This window comes from Canis lupus, chromosome 12 (assembly GCF_011100685.1).
Source record: "Canis lupus familiaris isolate Mischka breed German Shepherd chromosome 12, alternate assembly UU_Cfam_GSD_1.0, whole genome shotgun sequence".
Classification (NCBI taxonomy): domain Eukaryota; kingdom Metazoa; phylum Chordata; class Mammalia; order Carnivora; family Canidae; genus Canis; species Canis lupus.
Window position 1 is genome coordinate 63329329 of NC_049233.1, and position 17943 is coordinate 63347271.

Consider the following 17943-nt stretch of genomic DNA (forward strand, 5'->3'; position numbering starts at 1 on the left):
TAATCTGATAAAGGAACCCACTTTAAAATGAAAGCAAGTATTAATACCATGGTAAAACATGTTAGTCCCTTTGAACAGGAATGTTTGCTGTCACTATTATTATCCTTTGTTATTTTAGAATCTGGCCAATGTAATAAGATATGAAAAAAAATTTAAAAGTTGATATGAAGAAATTATCAATGCCCTCCAGATAAAGACCACCAGGAACACACCTGTTATTAAATAATTTGGGCTTATCACTCCTTGCAGGGAGAGAGAGGCCTTGCTGGAGAATGAAGTGAATGGTGAATCATGGGGTGTCTCACTAACAAGGTATTGGAAAGGACATAAGTAACTTGGCTTGTGTCAAGTCTTTGGGGTGGGCTTAAAGAAGTAGGACTTCTCTCTGGACAGGATGTGGTTATTAAATGGAGATAAATATGTCAATAAATCTTTTCTAGAGGTATGGGAGACTGCACAAGGCTAAATCTGTAACTGGTAAATCAACAATCACACATATTAGTCAAAACAGGGATCTATTTGGTATTTTGTGGTTTGGACATTGTTCATGTTTTGTCTGTCCTCAGACATGATTACACAGTGGTCTTGTTTTTGTCTGGATTGATTATGGTCACAGTATGGCCTTGTCTGATGCTAATGTTCTGTGAAATAGTATATATTTAATGGAAGAACATGAAGGCCTGACTAGTAATACCAGACCAGCTCCTGTATGTTAGGGATTGCTTTTTTTTTTTCTCAAGACAATTATCATTATTTGCAAACCATATTAATATATTTACACAACCACTGTAATAGGGAATGAACTTAATATTTATCAAGAGCATATTATTCAGTAATATTTGTATAAAAGACAAAGACAAGGGGATCCCTGGGTGGCTCAGTGGTTTAGCTCCTGCCTTCGGCCCAGGGCATGATCCTGGAGTCCCGGGATCGAGTCCCACATTAGGCTTCCTGCATGGAGCCTGCTTCTCCCTCTGCCTGTGTCTCTGCCTCTCTCTCTCTCTCTCTCTCTGTGTCCCTCATGCATAAATAATAAAATCTTTAAAAAAAAAAGACAAGCTATTCATATCATCTATATCAGCAATGGGTTGCTTTAAAATAAAAAATAGACTTTTTCCACAATAGAAAACAAATATATAAACTAAGATTAAACTTAGTAAGGTATGTGAAAGAATTTAGATAGAAAAAAAATTTAACTGACACATAGAAGATGACTCATTTAGAAGTGTTCTTAATAAACATGGTACACATCTTTTTGTATATTTTGTAACATGCACCTATTTCAGGCAGCTACTTTCCCATGTATCAGAATGTCTTATTCTTTTTTTTTTTTTTTTTTTTTTTTTTTTTTTTTTTTTTTTTTTAGAATGTCTTATTCTAAAAGGAAAGCTATAATACCAAGAGTTCTTTCCTAAGTGTATTTGGGGGGCTGGTCTACCAAATGAAAGGAACAGGAAAAAACAGGTGAGATACTGTAAATCTTTGTGAGCAAGTATTTTCTAAGAAATCAATTCTAAGGTTAACTTAAGAATTTACCTTCTAAACATTTATAGCTTATCAATGGGAATTGGCAAGGGTTACAAACAAAGCAACTCATTATCTTATCAAATCATAGTATTTTAATGGTTTAGTGATAGATTTTTTTATTAATAAGATATTAATAAAAGGAAGTAAAGTGAGAAGTGATGCAAAAACCCAAAATTATTTTGTCATGTGATGACATAAGGTTCTTCCCTTGTTCTATGAGAGGTAGCAGTTGTGGAGGAAAGAGCACAATTATGGAAATTAGAGATTTGGCTATATATTCCTTCTCTTCAATTTACTGGGCTATGGAAATTTGAGCATGTTATTTAAATTCTCTGAGTTTCAGTTTCTTCATCTGAAAATGGGGCATATGTCCAAACACTTGGCACTTTATAATGATCATATGAGACAATATATTAAAAATAACTACCTTACTGCTTGACACAAAGCAACTCTCAGGAAAGAAAATTCTGATACCCTACATACACTTTCCCCTCCTGTTTTCTCCTGAGATCAACTTAGAAGAGGAATTTCGATTACAGTTCTGAGCAGATATCTGACATTAAACATTGTGAACCCTAATGCCTAGCTCTGAACTCAGTTACTCAATTCAGGAACTGTGCCTGATGGTAAATGTAAGCGAATTTGAAAAGACATCCAGACAACCATTTTAAAGGAGTTCAGATCACCAATTCCAATGTGCGTGCCCCTGTGTGTATAGGGAGAGTCTCAACACAACACCAAGTAATTCTCTGGCACCAGATGCTAATCACAAGCCCAGATGGTCACCTGTATATCTCACCGATTGGCTTATATATCAGAAGTTCCCACAACCTTCCCCTCGGGTTCAATTAATTTGCAAGAGCAGCTCACAGAACTCAGGAAAACATTTTACTTACTGAATTACAGGGCTCTATAATAGAAGGATATAACTCAGGAACAGCCTGATGGAAGAGATTCATGGGGGAAAGTATGGGAAAAGGGCACAGAGCTTCCATGCCCTCTTCAGCACGTCAGTCTCTTCATAGCTTCTTGTGTTCATTAACCCAGAAACTCTCTGAACCGCCTCCTCTTTCAGGTTTTTATAGAGGCTTCATTACACGGTCAATGTTGATTAAATCACTGGCCATTGGCGAGTTCATTCAACCTGCAGCCCTTCTCCCCTCTCTGACAGTCAATGGGGATGGGGCTGAAAGTTTCAACCCTCTAATCATGATTGGTTCTCTTGCAACCAACCAGTCCTCATCTTTAGGTGCCCTCCAAAAGTCACTTCATTAACATGAACTCAGTTGTGGTAGAAAGGGGGCTGTTGGGAACAACAAGACACCCATTTCACCTCGTGGTTCTGAAGCGTTTTCAGAAACTGAGGACAAGTTTGTCCATATGTTATAATAAAAGATGCTCCCTTGCTCTTATTGCTCAGAAATTGGCAAAAGGAAGCTAAGCCAGGATGTGTGGATGAAAATTGAATATACACAAGAAATATATTTTGGTCACCTGAATAACCAAATATATAGTTCTTATAGGTCACAATATCGCACACTTTTTCCGAAGTTCTTTGATGTTAGGCCATTCTAAGACTTTCTGCTCCTCCTGGTAAAAAGATATCTTCCTACCTCTGGCCCACTAGCAGTACAATTAAAATGCCAGTTGACAATCACAGGTGTTGGAAAACAAACCCCCCAGTGTTTCTTCATTAAAATGCTAGAACAGAAATGTGACTCTTAATATTTTTTACCTGGCTTTCACTAGAGACCTGATGGAACATCAACAGAGAATTGTCTCCCTTGATTATCTCGTGAAACTCCTGGGATCGTCCATCAAACTCTGGATTTTGCCTCAGAGGGGAAAGGTTTCCTCAGTGTCAGGGAGGATTCCCACCTGTGGGAATAGACTGTGTCTCTGAAACAGGCTGTCAAAGACAGACTCGAAGCTGTTACTTGAGCCTTCCGACTCTAGTCCCCTTCTCTGTCTGGTGACTTGCTGCCTCTGCTTGAGATTGCTTTTTCCTCCGGGGTAACCTTGTCTGGTGTTGACTGAGTGGAGCCTTTGCTTATCTCTGCACTTCTCCAAAGTTGAAGATCAGAGACATTTACAAACCTGACTGGGAATGAACTTGGAACCACCAAGCTCGAGGCTCATGTGAGCCAAATCATTATTTAATCAAGTTGGTGGATGTGGAAGAAAAGAGCAAAACCACTTAAGTATGGACGATAATAGTTCCTGACTTCACCTCTGCTTGTGAGAAATAATCACTCTTCTCAGTGACACATACAGTAAGTCAGAAGATTGCCATTTACTGCTCTTGCTTTTAGTGTATTTCTCATCATTATATATGGCATTCCATCTATCAGAAAAATCTTAGATTTCATTGACATAGGTTATAAATTCATCTTGGAAAAAAGGTGATTTTTTCTGGCATGGAAATATAATATATGGGCATATACAACTCAGTTCTGTCTTAATTATAATATAGAGTATCTCATAACTTATTTGTGTTTTCATCTTATCTACACTTTTTTTAATGTCCAAAAAATCTGATACATAGCTTTCCTCCTATTTGATCTTTTTAGTTGAGATTTTTTAATTTTATTTTTTTATTTAAGATTTTTACTTATTTAAAGATTTTATTTATTTATTCATGAAAGACACACACAGAGAGAGGCAGAGATATAGGCAGAGAAGCAGGTTCCATGCAGGAAGCCCGATGTGGGACCTGATCCTGTGATTCCAGGATCACACCCTGAGCCAAAGGCAGATGCTCAACCTCTGAGCCACCCAGGCATCCTGAAATTTTTTTTTTAATTAATGAACTATTTTTGTCCATCTCTTCTTAAATATTACTGAATTTTCCTTGAAGATATTAATTATGTATTGAAAGAGAAATAAATACACAGGAGGAAAAGGATTTTTTAATTGTCAGTATTTGAGTATTGTAAAATCATTACTGATTGGCCTACATGAATATTAAACTTTTCGGTCCTAAAAAAGTCTATACTGTTAATATAGCTTTCATTGCAGTTTCTTTGCTAAGCATTTTATAGATACTATTTCAGTTATCCTCATATCACCCTCGACAAGGTAGATAATATACTTTAGCTGTTTTTAAAATATATGATGCACTTGAAACATTTAAAAAGCGAAATAAATTTCTCAATGTTACACAGCTAATTAGCGACAGCTAGGATCCAAAATTATATAATAATTCACTTTTAACATAACGAGGTAAACTTTTTCCCTCCTAGGATGTGATGATAAATCTACCAAGTTTACATAATTAACAAATTAATCAACTACACACAAATATAGCGGATATAAACTCCCATATACTCAGGTGTGCAAGAACAGCATGAAACCTAAGGATTAAAGCAGCGTAATTTCTGATTGTTAGCCCTGTTATTCTCATTCTTTCTAGGATCCTCATCTACCCCAAGAACACATCCCACACAATCCAGGGACCTAACATGATACCATGAGTGGAGGGGCTTTTTGTAAGACTGTCCCTGGCCAGTCAGCCTAGGTACACCTTGCATCTATATCTCTTTGAGGGATACCCATACATCTTGGAATTGCTGTCTTCTAGGCAGGAGCTGGATCCATTCTATTCCCTGATCCTCAGAAATCTCTCTGTACTCTCCACATTCTATGCCTCATCTTTTTTTTTTTTTTTTTTTTTTTTTTTCCAGCTAGGCACAGTGAAAAAGGGATCTGGCAATCATCTGCTTTCTCCACTTGTTCAGTTGTTTTGTCTATACCTGGGAATCCCATTCTTCATTTACCATAACAGACTTTCTCCATTCAGTAAGAGTTTAGGCCTTTGTAAAATAAAACCACAATGACTGATGGTCTCTATTTCTCCTTCATACCTGGCCTCCACCTTTCCCTGAGGCAATGATGTTTGGAGCCAGCTGCCATCTTGAATGGGGGAAAATGAGGAGTGCAGAAGTACAGGAGAAAATATAAGTTAATGTTTCAAAATTTAATCACAACCCACAAATATTTAGGAACTATGAGAATTTTCTTAAGTCTGAAGGGGCATAGGAGTGGGGTACAGGATGCCAAATAAGTAAAATAAATTGTCACAATCCCTAGGCACTCTCATTCTATTAATAATTGGAATATAAAAAAACCTATTATCTATAAACTATCAGAGAACAACAATGCAAATTTTGCAATAGGAAATTAGAGAGTAGAGAACTGAGGAAGAGCTTAAAAACAGAAATATCAAAGCATTTTAATAATACCCACTATCAAATTAATTAGATATTACCAATGGAATTCAAAAATATTTACTAAGCAACTACTATGTACTAAGCACTCTACTAGGCACCAGGAATAAAAAAAGGAACAAAATTTTATATTCTAAGTCAGGGTGGGGCACAGAAGATGGGGAGGAAAAGAGGGAGAGGCATTGGAAAATACTTTTTAAAGGTTGTGACTTTGAGCTGGGTATTAAAGAGTAGAATTTTTGCAATGGAATTATGATTAGAGAAAACACAATATGCAAAGTCAATGATAGAATTGATCCTGCTTCAAGCTCTTCCTTTCCCCCAAGCTTAGGAGTGGGTTTTGCTAGGGAAAAAAAAACAGCATGAGGAAAGCGGGGAGTCTTTTTTATCATATACACTTTAGTTAGAGACCTCCTTACAGGACATGAAGGAGAGGGAAGGCATTAGTTTGGATTCCCTTATATAGATTGAGGAAGAGAGCTGAAGCAAACTATAGCTCAAAAAATGGTCTGCACTATGACTAGTAAAATAAACAAAAGGCCTAAGGTCAAAATTGTATAATGCCTCTTCACTCAGGCCCATATGTTCCCAGACAGTACCATTGAGAAAATGATATAACAGTAATTCTGCAAAGGTCTTATGTTCTAAAAATGACACCACCGAGTATTCCAGCAACTTGCCTGGGTTTACAAATTCTGAACAACTCATGCCAAGACCATTTTTTACTAATTCCAGCCCTCAAGTCCTGTTAGTACCATACCCTAATTTCTTCTTCTTTTGACTCAACCAATGGTTCCTCTACCTTATATTGTCTCTTGTTCTTGTAGGCTAAATCAAGCTAAATTTTTTTTTCTTTTACTACAGGTGTGCTCCTGGTGGTCTCTGGACAGAGTTTGGCAAACCAAGATTATCAGAAACCTTGCTGCTGTAGAGACAGACTTCTACAGAGAGCCATACTTGAAAGCCCTTGAGCCTCCACTTCTTTGAAGCCAATCTGTCTGTAATGAAAAGCCAGGTCTCACTACCAATGTGAGCTCCAAATATTTTGTTGAGTTCTTTGGCATGGGTCTTATTTCATCTCATGGATAACATTACAGGACTTTTTAGTTATTTGGTTATATATGTCCTCATTCTCTTGAAGCCATCCCAAATTATCGATCTGCTGTTCCTCTGCTGTTTGTCTATTTACAATCCTGTGGTACATCTAAGAGAGTCACAGGACAGGTCAGAGAGACTTAGGTCCAATGAATTTGCATTGCAGTTTGTTGTTTGATGATCAAATATCACATTTTATGAAAGTTCTTTGACCCCTATAAACAACAGTGCTTGTGTCCTTTTGGGGGGATGAACATGTGTTGAATCATTTGGTATGGTAGTTCCTGTGTTGTAAAATTTAATACTCTAAAGATCACACATTTTGTGCCTGCAACATGGATAAACACTAAGACGAGAATCACTATAAAAGTTTGAGATAGGTTTCATATGTCTCATAAACAATTTGGATTTCTTTCTTTCTCCAGAGAAAGCCAGCCACCATGTCTTAAAGATACTCAAGCAGCCCTGTGGAGGCCCACTGCACAAGGAACAGAGACTTTCTGACAAGAACCAGCAAGAACTTGCCGGTCACGTGAGTGGCCACCTTGGAAGTGGATCCTCCAGCCCCAGTCAAACCTTTAGGTAACTGCAGCCTCCATGGAAACACCAACCATAACAGCCTAGCTAAGCCACTCCCAAATTCCTGACCCACAGAATGCTGTGCAAGAAAACAAGGATTTATTTTCCTGTGTTAAACCATTAAGCTTGGGACAATTTGTTAGACAGCAATAGATAAATAATATACCAGGTAACTAATACTAAGATCATTACTGTGATAGCTAATGTTAAGTGGCCTTTCATTTAATTTGGATAGGGAGGGTTTATCCCTGCCTGTGACTATAGGATTGCTCCCATATTTGCTAATTATTAAGAGCAACAGTTTTGGAAGTACCATAACCACTGGACAAGACTATCTACTAATAATTTAGACTCCTGAACCAGCAGAAAACTAAAAACACTGCCTCTTACTGAGATATTTTACTATTACTTATGGAAGACTACATTTCTAATTATCTCTGGGGCCTTTAAGTAATTTTAAAGAAGAAACAGGAAACTCTGCAGATAATAAGTTGGTTCATGGCCTCTAGGACGGCCCCTAACGATCTGTGCCTCCTTATATTTGTGCCATTATGTAATTGCCTCCATTTGAGTACAGACTATATCTAGTAACTTGCTTCTAAGTGGTAAAATATAACAAAAGAGATGGCCTGTCATTTCTAAGATTAGAATACACAAAGTACTTGGCTTCCATCTTGCTTGCTCTTTCTCTGTCTTTCTGGCCTATTCTGAGGGAGGATAGCTGCCATGTTGTAAACTGTCCAGTAGAGAGGCTCGCTTATTGAGAAAATGGTATCTCCAGCCAAGAGCCAGCAAGTACTTAAGTCATCAGTCCAGTAGCCTATAAGAAGCTGGATGCTGCCATTGAGTGAACTCAGAGGGGATCCTTCCCCAACTGAGCTCCAGCCAATATTTAGCCTCTAGCCCTTTGAGAGGCCTTGAGCCAGAGGTATCCAGCTAGGCCATGCCTAGATTCCTGAACCATAGAAACCATAAGATAAATAAATGTTTGTTGTCCTAAGCCATAAAGTTTTGGGATAACTTATTATACAGCCATAGATAACTATGTTGAACAGTTAGATAAAATAAGACCAACCTGTTCTGGTTTATTTTTATAATAATTTTTATTAATTAATACATTCTCATAGAGCAACATGAGAATAGAGGTTCTGTCTCCTGTTGAGGTTTTACACATAATCAATTTTATAGGGATTCAGCCACTAATTATCCTGGGAGTAGAGGTGTTTTATGGACAATGGGCACATTGAAAAGTCATTAATTTAACTCATAAAGTACGTTATAAATGTCACCATTTGACAAGGACATTTAAACCTATATGAAAAAAGTCCTCCTATTTTTCTGTTGGCAGAAAATGATTTTTTTCTGTCAACAAAATGTTTTTTCTTTCTAACCTGGATCCTATTCATAGTAACATTTTGACAAACTTCTTATTTGATTTGTCAGGCTTTTGTTTCCCTGATCACGCATTTGATAAGAGAACGACTGTGATCATTTTGGAATAATTAAAATCTGGAGAATCCCAAGCAAATTTAATTTTTGTTATCATCTTTCATTTTATAAAGCAAAGAAGCAAACATTGGTATATAGACATCATTAACTGTTATTCTTTGGAGCTCAAATTTGGTAAAGACAAAGTCAAGAAGAACGGTCTTCAAAACACAAGATGTGTTATTAAGGAGTTATGTCTCAAAAAGACACGGTTCAGTTTGACTTCCAAAAGATTCATTCAAATATTTAAGAGACAGATTTATGTTATTCAAACACTTGAGGAATGTCAAAAAAGAGAGAGTGTGCTTCCTATATAAACGTATAGAATAATTGAGAGCGAACTGAGCAGATGCAGGAGCACCTTGATGGCAACAGAAATGAGGGGTTCAGAGAGCAGGGCAAGGGGTTCTCTGAGAGTAAGAGAATGAAGAAGGACCTCCAGAAAAAGAATTTTCTTAAGATTTTATTTATTTATTCATGAGAGACACAGAGAAAGAGGCAGAGACATAGGCAGAGGGAGAAGCAGGCTCCATGCAGGATCCCAGGATCATGCCCTGGGCTGAAGGCAGATGCTCAACCACTGAGCCACTCAAGTGCCCAGGAACCTCCAGAAAATTTTTACTTGAGGTTCCTTTTTATTTTTTAAGATTTATTTAGTTATTTGACAGAGAGAGAGAGAGAGCGCACGCGCACAAGTAGGCAGAGCAGCAGGCAGAGAAAGAGGGAGAAGCAGACTCCCCACCGAGCAGGGAGCCCGATGTGGGGCTCCATCCAGGACTCTGGGATCATGACCTGAGCCGAAGTCAGAGGCTTAGCCGATTGAGTCACCCAGGAGCCCCAAGGGCCCCGAGGAGCCCAATTCTAATCAACTATGTGCTCCACCAGATTTTGTGCCTGCTGAATAATTGGCAATGGAACCAGCTCTGATAGTCCTGAGATGGATACTGTTTCCACTTGAGATCCACCTGTCTTCCCTTTTAAAATCAATGTTAAATTCCAGCACCAGTGACCAAATCTGAGGTTCCAGCTCTTTATTACAGAACCAGATGAAGGGAGAGGGTTCCCTCGAGCCATCTTTTCTGATCTTAAAGCCATTCCCTTGGCTTGCAATCTCGAATGGGCCATGGATGGCTTCCACAGAAACTAGGGAAACCAGCTAAATAACAAGATAGCTACGTAAAGTTTTTTTTTTTTTTTTTTTGTATGCCAGTTATTTTAATTTAGAAAACAATCTGCTGTGGTCACACCTTTGCATCTGCTTTTAAGAAATTCCTAGAATCTCCGTGTGTGTCCCGACTAATCTACAAGAGCCAACATACACGGGAAACTCAACACTGTGGGGGAGAGGGGGGGAGAGAGAGGAGACAGAGACAGAGACAAAGAGTTTAGAGAGCACATGAATAATCATTTCAAAGGATTGCTTGGGTATTGGGAAGGTGGAGTCTAAGGGATTAACATGGCAGAGAAATAAAAGGTTATTTCCGGTCGTTTGGTTTTTAAGACCTAATAATGGTCAATATCCAACCAACGTGGGAAAAAATGCACAAGAAATGATGCATATCAGGTACCCAACTCCCTTACACACCCAAAACTCAGCTGTGGTCTTTCTTCTCTCTCTTCCTGTCCCTAAAACCCCAAGGCAAGGAATCAAGGCCTCTAGACACTGCCGGATGAGTCAAGGTCCCACGGCCCAGACAAGCTAAGCACTGCCTCTGTCACCACACAGACATAAAGGCATTCGAGAAACCACAGCCCTCTGGTTTTGTGGCTCCTGCCTTCTCAATCAAATCGACGCACAGCATGTGTGCAGAGTTCACCCACAACACACAAGCACCGTGAAACACCTGGGGGGATGTTGGTGGGCAGCAGTGTCCAGGAGCTGTGATTCACCGGCAGGAGGAAGGCCTCCAGAGGGCGGCCGGGCAGAGTCCGGTCCAGGGAAAAATCACTTTGGCTCTTCCAGGAAGCCATCTAATTATGTTACTGTAATCCTCAGGCTTGAATTTTTCAGCCTCCTCAACACGGACTCACAGACTTCACTGATTATGTAATTACGGAAAACTTCACAACAAACATGAAGATTCCTTCTGGAGGCCACATTGAGGATGGGGGTGTGCATTTGAGCGTGGGAGGGGAGCACACGGCTCACAAAGGGAAGAGCAAAGAGATTTATTGAACTTAAAAGGCCGCTGTTTGAAAGAGGCCTCTCTACCAGACCTCCCTTTTCGTGTGTGCACATTTTTTGCACCTGCAACTGTTTGTGGGCTGGAAAGCAATAGCCCTCCCCCCACCCCCCCAACCCCCTTCTCCCAAGAGACCATGCTTTAATGCCTTGGCCCCAAATGTGTCATTTTCCTGGGGGGGTGGGGTAAAAATCAAAAGAAACTAAGTTTTTAGAACTTTGCTGTAAAGAAACTAATAGTTCTGTAAAGGATTGGAGCCACATTTGCAGGTTAGGGCACAGTTGCTAGAGATATGTCAGAAGGGAAAACATTCCTCTTCACTTACCTTCCTAACTTGCCCAAATCCTTCATCGCACTGGGTTCTGTGTGACATCTGCAGCACCCATTCTGGGGGTGGCCGAGGCAAGCGTGGGGCTCGGGGGCGTGGGGCTGCACTCAGACCACAGTGTTCCAAGCCCAGCTTCCAAATGGACCTTCCTGATTCTTCACACACAGGATGTTACGTAGATGATTTCCACTGGAACAAGCCTTTGATACCAGAGGCGAATTGTGGCATCTTAATTACGATGCTCATGAATGGAGTGCTGACAAATGATCCGGCTATAGGTGGTGGGTGTTTAGGTGGTGGGTGGAGCTCGGGTTAGAGCTAGGATCAAAACTTCATTTTGGCCATTGATCCACTTCCTCTCTCCCCCACCACCCACCTCATGTGTGGAGATGAAAGTTGAGAGCTGAGAGCCTCTTTTAAACCATTATGAACTGTTTTATTCAAAGCAGCATCTGTGAATTTTTATAAGACTGGCCAAGATTTGCCAAATTATTCCTCCAGGGAATAGAAAGTTTAAAATCTTGGGTCCTAATTGAAGGAAAAGTATTACATTCACATGAGGTGGAACGGATTGCTGATAGAGGGAAGATACAACAAAGCCCCTCACTCAGCATATATAATAGTAGCACAAAGGATGAATATGAATGAACATGTTAGAGTAACAGATGAAGACCAAATAAGCTTAGTTCTCCTTGGTTTAACTTGGAAGACATTAAGGATTTTCTATATGGTATAAACCTTGATGAATGTTGATGATATGGGGGGCGGGTTCTCCTATATTTTATAAGATGCCAGTGTGCCGTGTGGTCAGGGAGCTAGAGATTTTTAGAAAGGGGATATATTTAATTGCCTCAAAGAGGGGGAAATAATCATCCCAGCTACATAGTGATAGTTTTTTCTTTTCATCCTCTTGACCCATCATATATTAACATTTTTGAAGTAGGTCGGCTTGGGATTCCTATAAAGCAAAACCCATGATGGTCTTCAGTTCAGTTGTCCCAAAGGGAAAATGCGAGAGAAGGCTGAAGGAGTTCACTGTCACTGAGGTGCATTTATGTCATATTTATTTTTATATTACTGAGTTACCTTTTTACAGACAAAATGATGGCATGGAATGGGGTGGGAGTGGTTAAAGGGAAACACGAGAAGCCCTGGGGTATCAAGACTACACGATAAGAGTCAAGGGATAATAGAAGAAGGAAGAAAGAATCCAAGAAGGAAGAAAGTTAACTCAGGAGCAAATAGAAAATTACTTTGGGCTCCTTGGTGGAGAAAATGAGAGGTTTCACTTAAATACATGCTGCCCTGACTTCACTGGCATCAAAAGGGCCAGTCGGAAAGCCTGTCTAGGAAATTAAGAGAGGAGCTTTAGCGCCCAAGTGAGCAAGGGTCAGCATTCAAGGAGGCTTCTGTCCACACAAATGGCTTCCCCAAGAAAGTCTTAGTTTAGGTTTCTGCTCTCAAATAAAATTATGCTTTCTTTGATGGGCTCATTTGCATGAGAGCGAAATGATCAGGTGAAAATCCTGTGCCAAGGGCAGAACAGGGTCCATGGGAGGAAACTTTTAGAGGATCTTCCCTATCAACACACGTAAGAGCTAGAGATTCATATTCAAAAATCTCTGTATTCCACCACCCTTTAGATTCCAAATACACAGATTTAGGTGTCTGTGGGGAATTTTATCTGGTAGTGGAATCTGAACACATGTCTTAAATTTGCAAAGCTTGTTCTAAGGATGAATTTCTTCCTCCTTGACTTTGTACGAAATGCTACAGGTTCGGAAAAAAAAGGCAGTGGAATGAACCCCTGATGTCTCCAAAACAGTTTTAATTTCAGTTTCATTTGGAGGAGAAAAAAGAATTTTTTTTTTCCTATTTGATTTTTTTTGATTTGCACTCCTTGAGAAAGTGCATCATTGAACTTTATCTTCTTCAGCATTTGTATTAAATACCCCGCCCTGCCCATTTGGGGACATCTTTCTTCCAATGAAAGGGCACTCCCTGGGTTCTCCAGAGGAGCCCTGTGGGGCCAGGGCGGGGACTGGCGGGGGGGGGTGTGGCACCACATGCAGAGGCCCTGGAAAGTTCTGTCCCTCGTGTGGCAGACACGGGGCGGGGGGTGGTCCCTGAGCACCAGCCACAAGTTCTCCAAATACAGCGCCTTCTCCAAGTCCAAGACACGGAAACAGAACTGACCCTTTTTTACTTCCCATTCACCAGATAAAGTATAGCAAGGGCTTAAATTTGCTCGCTTTCCCAACAAAGCATAAAACGGAAGAACAACAACAACAACAAAAGATGGTGATGAAGATATAGTAGAAGGTCAGGCAGGTCAGAAGGTCAGTAGACACCACTAACCTAGTTGTCTTTTAGTTTTTAAATTTGGTAGTTGACACACAATGTCACATTAGTTGCAGGTGTACCACATGGCGATTCAACTTTTCTCAAAGTTAGGCTGTGCTCACCACAAGTGTAACTCCCATCTGTCACCATAAAACACTATTACAACATCATTGACTGTAGTCCCTGGGCTGTACCTTTTAATCCCATGACTTATGCATTCCCAACCTAGAAGCCTGTATCTCCCACCCCTGTTCACCCATTCTGCCCATTACCCCACCCCCTTCCTTCTGGTAGCCACCAGTTTGGTCTCTGGCTTTATTTATTTACTTTTTAATTTTTAAATATTTTATTTATTCATTCCTCCTTTGCAGGGATCCTGATGTGAGACTTGATCCCGGGACTCCGGGATGACGCCCTGAGCCAAAGGCAGATGCTCAACCGCTGAGCGACCCAGGTGCCCCTTGGTCTCTGTATTTATAGAACCATTGACCTGTGTTTGAATTGTACCCTTTCAGGTGGGTTCATCTCTTTCTCTTTTTATTCTAGTACCCGAGGGCTGCGGGGTTTTAAAAATTACATTGATTGATTGATTGACTGAAGTATTACTGGGCTTCCTCCAATCTCATTCAGGAAAGTGGAATCCCTTACGGTAGTGTGCCCCTTCTGAAGAATGGCCCGGCTTATGGACACTCTGTGTCATGACCCAGAGGTGATTAGCAACTCTCCGCTAGCCCCACCTAACAGATTATCTGTCTGCAGTTGGGAAATTCCACTAGCCACTTCCTGAACACAAACTTTCTACTCTACGGCTATAGATGATGGCTATGGAGTGCCCAGGCAACTCTAGAAGCCAAGCTGTGGAGAAACACCTAAGCCTCTTTGCCCAGCATCACCCCCTTGAGTCCTTCTCTGTCCTAATCTAGCCCCTGCCCACTTCATGGATTCTCCAGGGTTTCCCCTGATTTACAAGGAACAGCTGTTTCTCCTTTATAGGAGAAAGTCAACTAGACATTTCCTCAACTACTGCCAGTAAGTAATTACAAAATAAAAAGTAAGTCATTGTGGATATACAATTCAGATTTTGTCGGGCTGTTCACAGTGTTTATTGAGCGACCAATGTATACAGGGAGAACGTGGCAGGAAATGCTTTTGGGGGATTATGACACGACGGTAAGAGCCACCGACCGAGTAGATGCCTTGCTGCAACACTCAGGAAAAGAAAATTTATGCAGATTTCAGAAAGTACTCCTTTAGGGTCTAACACATAGAAACATACAGACCTACAGGCTAATACATTTGATCTAATGTTATAGTCTAATACGACACCTAGATAACAAAGGAAAACTTCTCTAAAACTCGCCTTATTCTAACGTATCGCAAGTCAGTGTATATCCCAGGATGTCACAGTTCAGTGAAGTGTTCTTTTATTTTACCTCTACATATATCAACATAAAAAGTAAAATAAACACCTATATGTTTGTCACCAAAGCTAAACTCTTAAAAACTTGGCACATTAGGGACGCCTGGGTGGCTCAGTGGTTGAGCATCTGTTTTTGGCCCAGGGTGTGATCCCAGGTCCTGGGATCGAGTCCCATATCAGGCTCCCTGTGGGGACCCTGCTTCTCCCTCTGCCTGTCTCTGCCTCTCTCTCTGTGTCTCTCATGAATAAATAAATAAAATCTTAAAAAAAAAAACTTGGTACACTAAATACATGACTTTTTAAAATATGATGCTTCTCTGTCACATTAATAAAAATACACTCGAGGGGACACTTAAATCATATTAGTTTGTCATCTGTTTGTTTCTGAATCAGAAAGAATGGTAATGAATGAAATCTAAAGAGCAGCCTAACACTCTTTTGGACTGGGGGGTGATCCGCAGACAGATGCAGCAGGAGGATTTGCAGCCCAAATTGTTCAGGCAGGCAACCAAGATAAAGGAGAGAAAGTGCTGGAGCTCGTTGGTTAGAATGGAATATTGAAACCTAAGAACTTCCCTCTGAGGAAAGAGTCTTTTCAAACACATCTGTCTTGGAGAAAATTCAAACTGCCTTCTCTCGGTGATTCATTTTCCCATAATTTTAAGTTTGCGTATTTGCCATGTGAGGAGAAGAAAAGAAACAGTCCGTCAGACTTCTAAGGAAAGGTGCTGCTCACTCGTACTCCTGGGCCCCACCAGCCCACTCTAGTCTTGAAAGCAATCCTGGTCTGAGGTAGGAAGGAACCCAGGAAGCTGGAAGGGAACTCAGCACCGAGGCATCGGTAAGGTCATCGGGCCAGACCTTGACTCCTTATTCCCATGTACTGGCTTCTGCCTTGTAAGACCACGCCCCCACCTGTGGATCTCTCACTCAGGTGCTGAGCCTGAGCCACTCCCAGCATGGCACCACTCCCACAGCTTCTCTGGCCTGGGTTGTTGCCTTCCCAGGGCATGGAGAACCACCCCCATGTGCATCTAATGTCTGCTACTTTGTATTGGATTGCACATTGCTGCCTCCCTGATCATCCTCATACCTTCTAGATGCCCCTTTTGGCATCTCACAATTTGGGTTCTCATTTATTTGAACGTTCACCTTATGGCAGGCACCACGCTGAGTAACTCACTTGCGCTATCTCGCTGAAACCTCATTGGCAAGGCCATGAGTCAGATTTTATTCCCATTTCATCGAAGAGGAGCCTGAGGCTTTGAGAAGTTAACCTGTTAGTAAGAAGTGAAATTGGGATTCAAACCTAGACCTCTCTGATTTCTGTCTTCCCTCCTTGGAGGTCCAGTCTATGCAGGTCTCCCTTCAGTGGAAGATGGCTCTTGTCTAGACCTTTCTCACTACAAGTGTGTTCTGAACTATGATGGGCTCCTTTCAACTTTTCAGTGCATTTTATAAATAGATTTTGTGCTTTTGCTCATTCACCATATTCTCATTTTCCTCCCTACACTACCACACTCATATCCTAAGTGACATTGCAGAATCTAACAAGCATGTTAAGGAGTGCACAAAGCCAATTCCCACAGCATCTCTGCCTCTTGGACTCATAATAGTCCCTCAAAAGACATCATAAAAGGAAAAGGGATGGAAGATCTCTGAAAGGAAGTTTTCTGAGAGTGTTTACGTGACAAAGAAGTCAGGAAAATATGGTATTGTTGTGATTCTCTTCATCATTTCAGGATCTGAAGTGGTTCAGAAAGAAAGACACTCCAAAAGGAAGATGGACTTCCAGGGGATATGACTCATGAGGGGGAATATGAATGAGAGAAAAGTGATGTGTCAGATGGACAATGGGCTTTTATTTGAAGCATATGGGGCCATATGGAAGACTACAGAGGGGTGGAAGGTCGAAAGCGACCACAGAAGACAGAAGATGATGTTCCTGGCTTGGGCAGGGTGAGGGGGTGGGGCCCGGAAGCAGAAAGCAAAGGAAATGAGCGCAGAAGGACACAAATACGGGAGGCCTTTGCGTATACAGTGGAGAAACAAATGCCCAACTTTCAGCATCTTGAGAAACGTTGGCTATTTATTACACCAAGAACAAAATCAATGTCTCTAACGCTTTCCTCCAAATGACTCAGAGAGCCTCAAAAGCTTTCTGCTTGTACCATTCATTAGCCAAGAGAAAATCTTCATCTTCTCTGCTCTGGTAGAATGATAACAGAAAAGAATTCCAGTGTCATAAAAGGATAGTTTCCAGAAAGGAACATGAAAAGTGTGTTTCCTAAATGCGATAGCAAAAGTTTATTTTTTCGAGCTTGGCCATTACCAGTAAGCCTCAAGGAAACCAAAGAAAACAAATCCAGGCAGAAGAAGGGAATTGGCTTCCTTGTCTGGCTCACGTCTCCACAAGGAATGGTCATGTGTATGTGGCTTCCTTTGGTGCCACTTATCAGTTCTCAAATAAAATTCTGCGGATGACTTTTCTTCTGTCTCCGAGGAAATGCCTGTATCAGAAATCTCTGTTTATAATACCAAGTACCTCAGAAAATGCCATCTGGTGCTCTTGAACTTAACATTCTTGTACAAGTTTATCCTGATGAAATCCTTGGCATTTTCCTGAGGCTTTTTTTGCCTTCCTGCCAAATGTTAATTGGTACCTGTTCCTGTAAGTCTTGAATTCTCCTTTCCCAGCTGTAGAGATCAGCCTTAAGGGCACTTTTTTACTTCAAAATCTTTTCTCTGAAACTG

At 40.7% G+C, this 17943-nt stretch overlaps 1 pseudogene; it reads left to right on the forward strand.

Annotated features, from left to right (window-relative positions):
• Positions 1-17943, forward strand: part of LOC100683666 — a 147095-nt pseudogene that overhangs the window by 17050 nt on the left and 112102 nt on the right.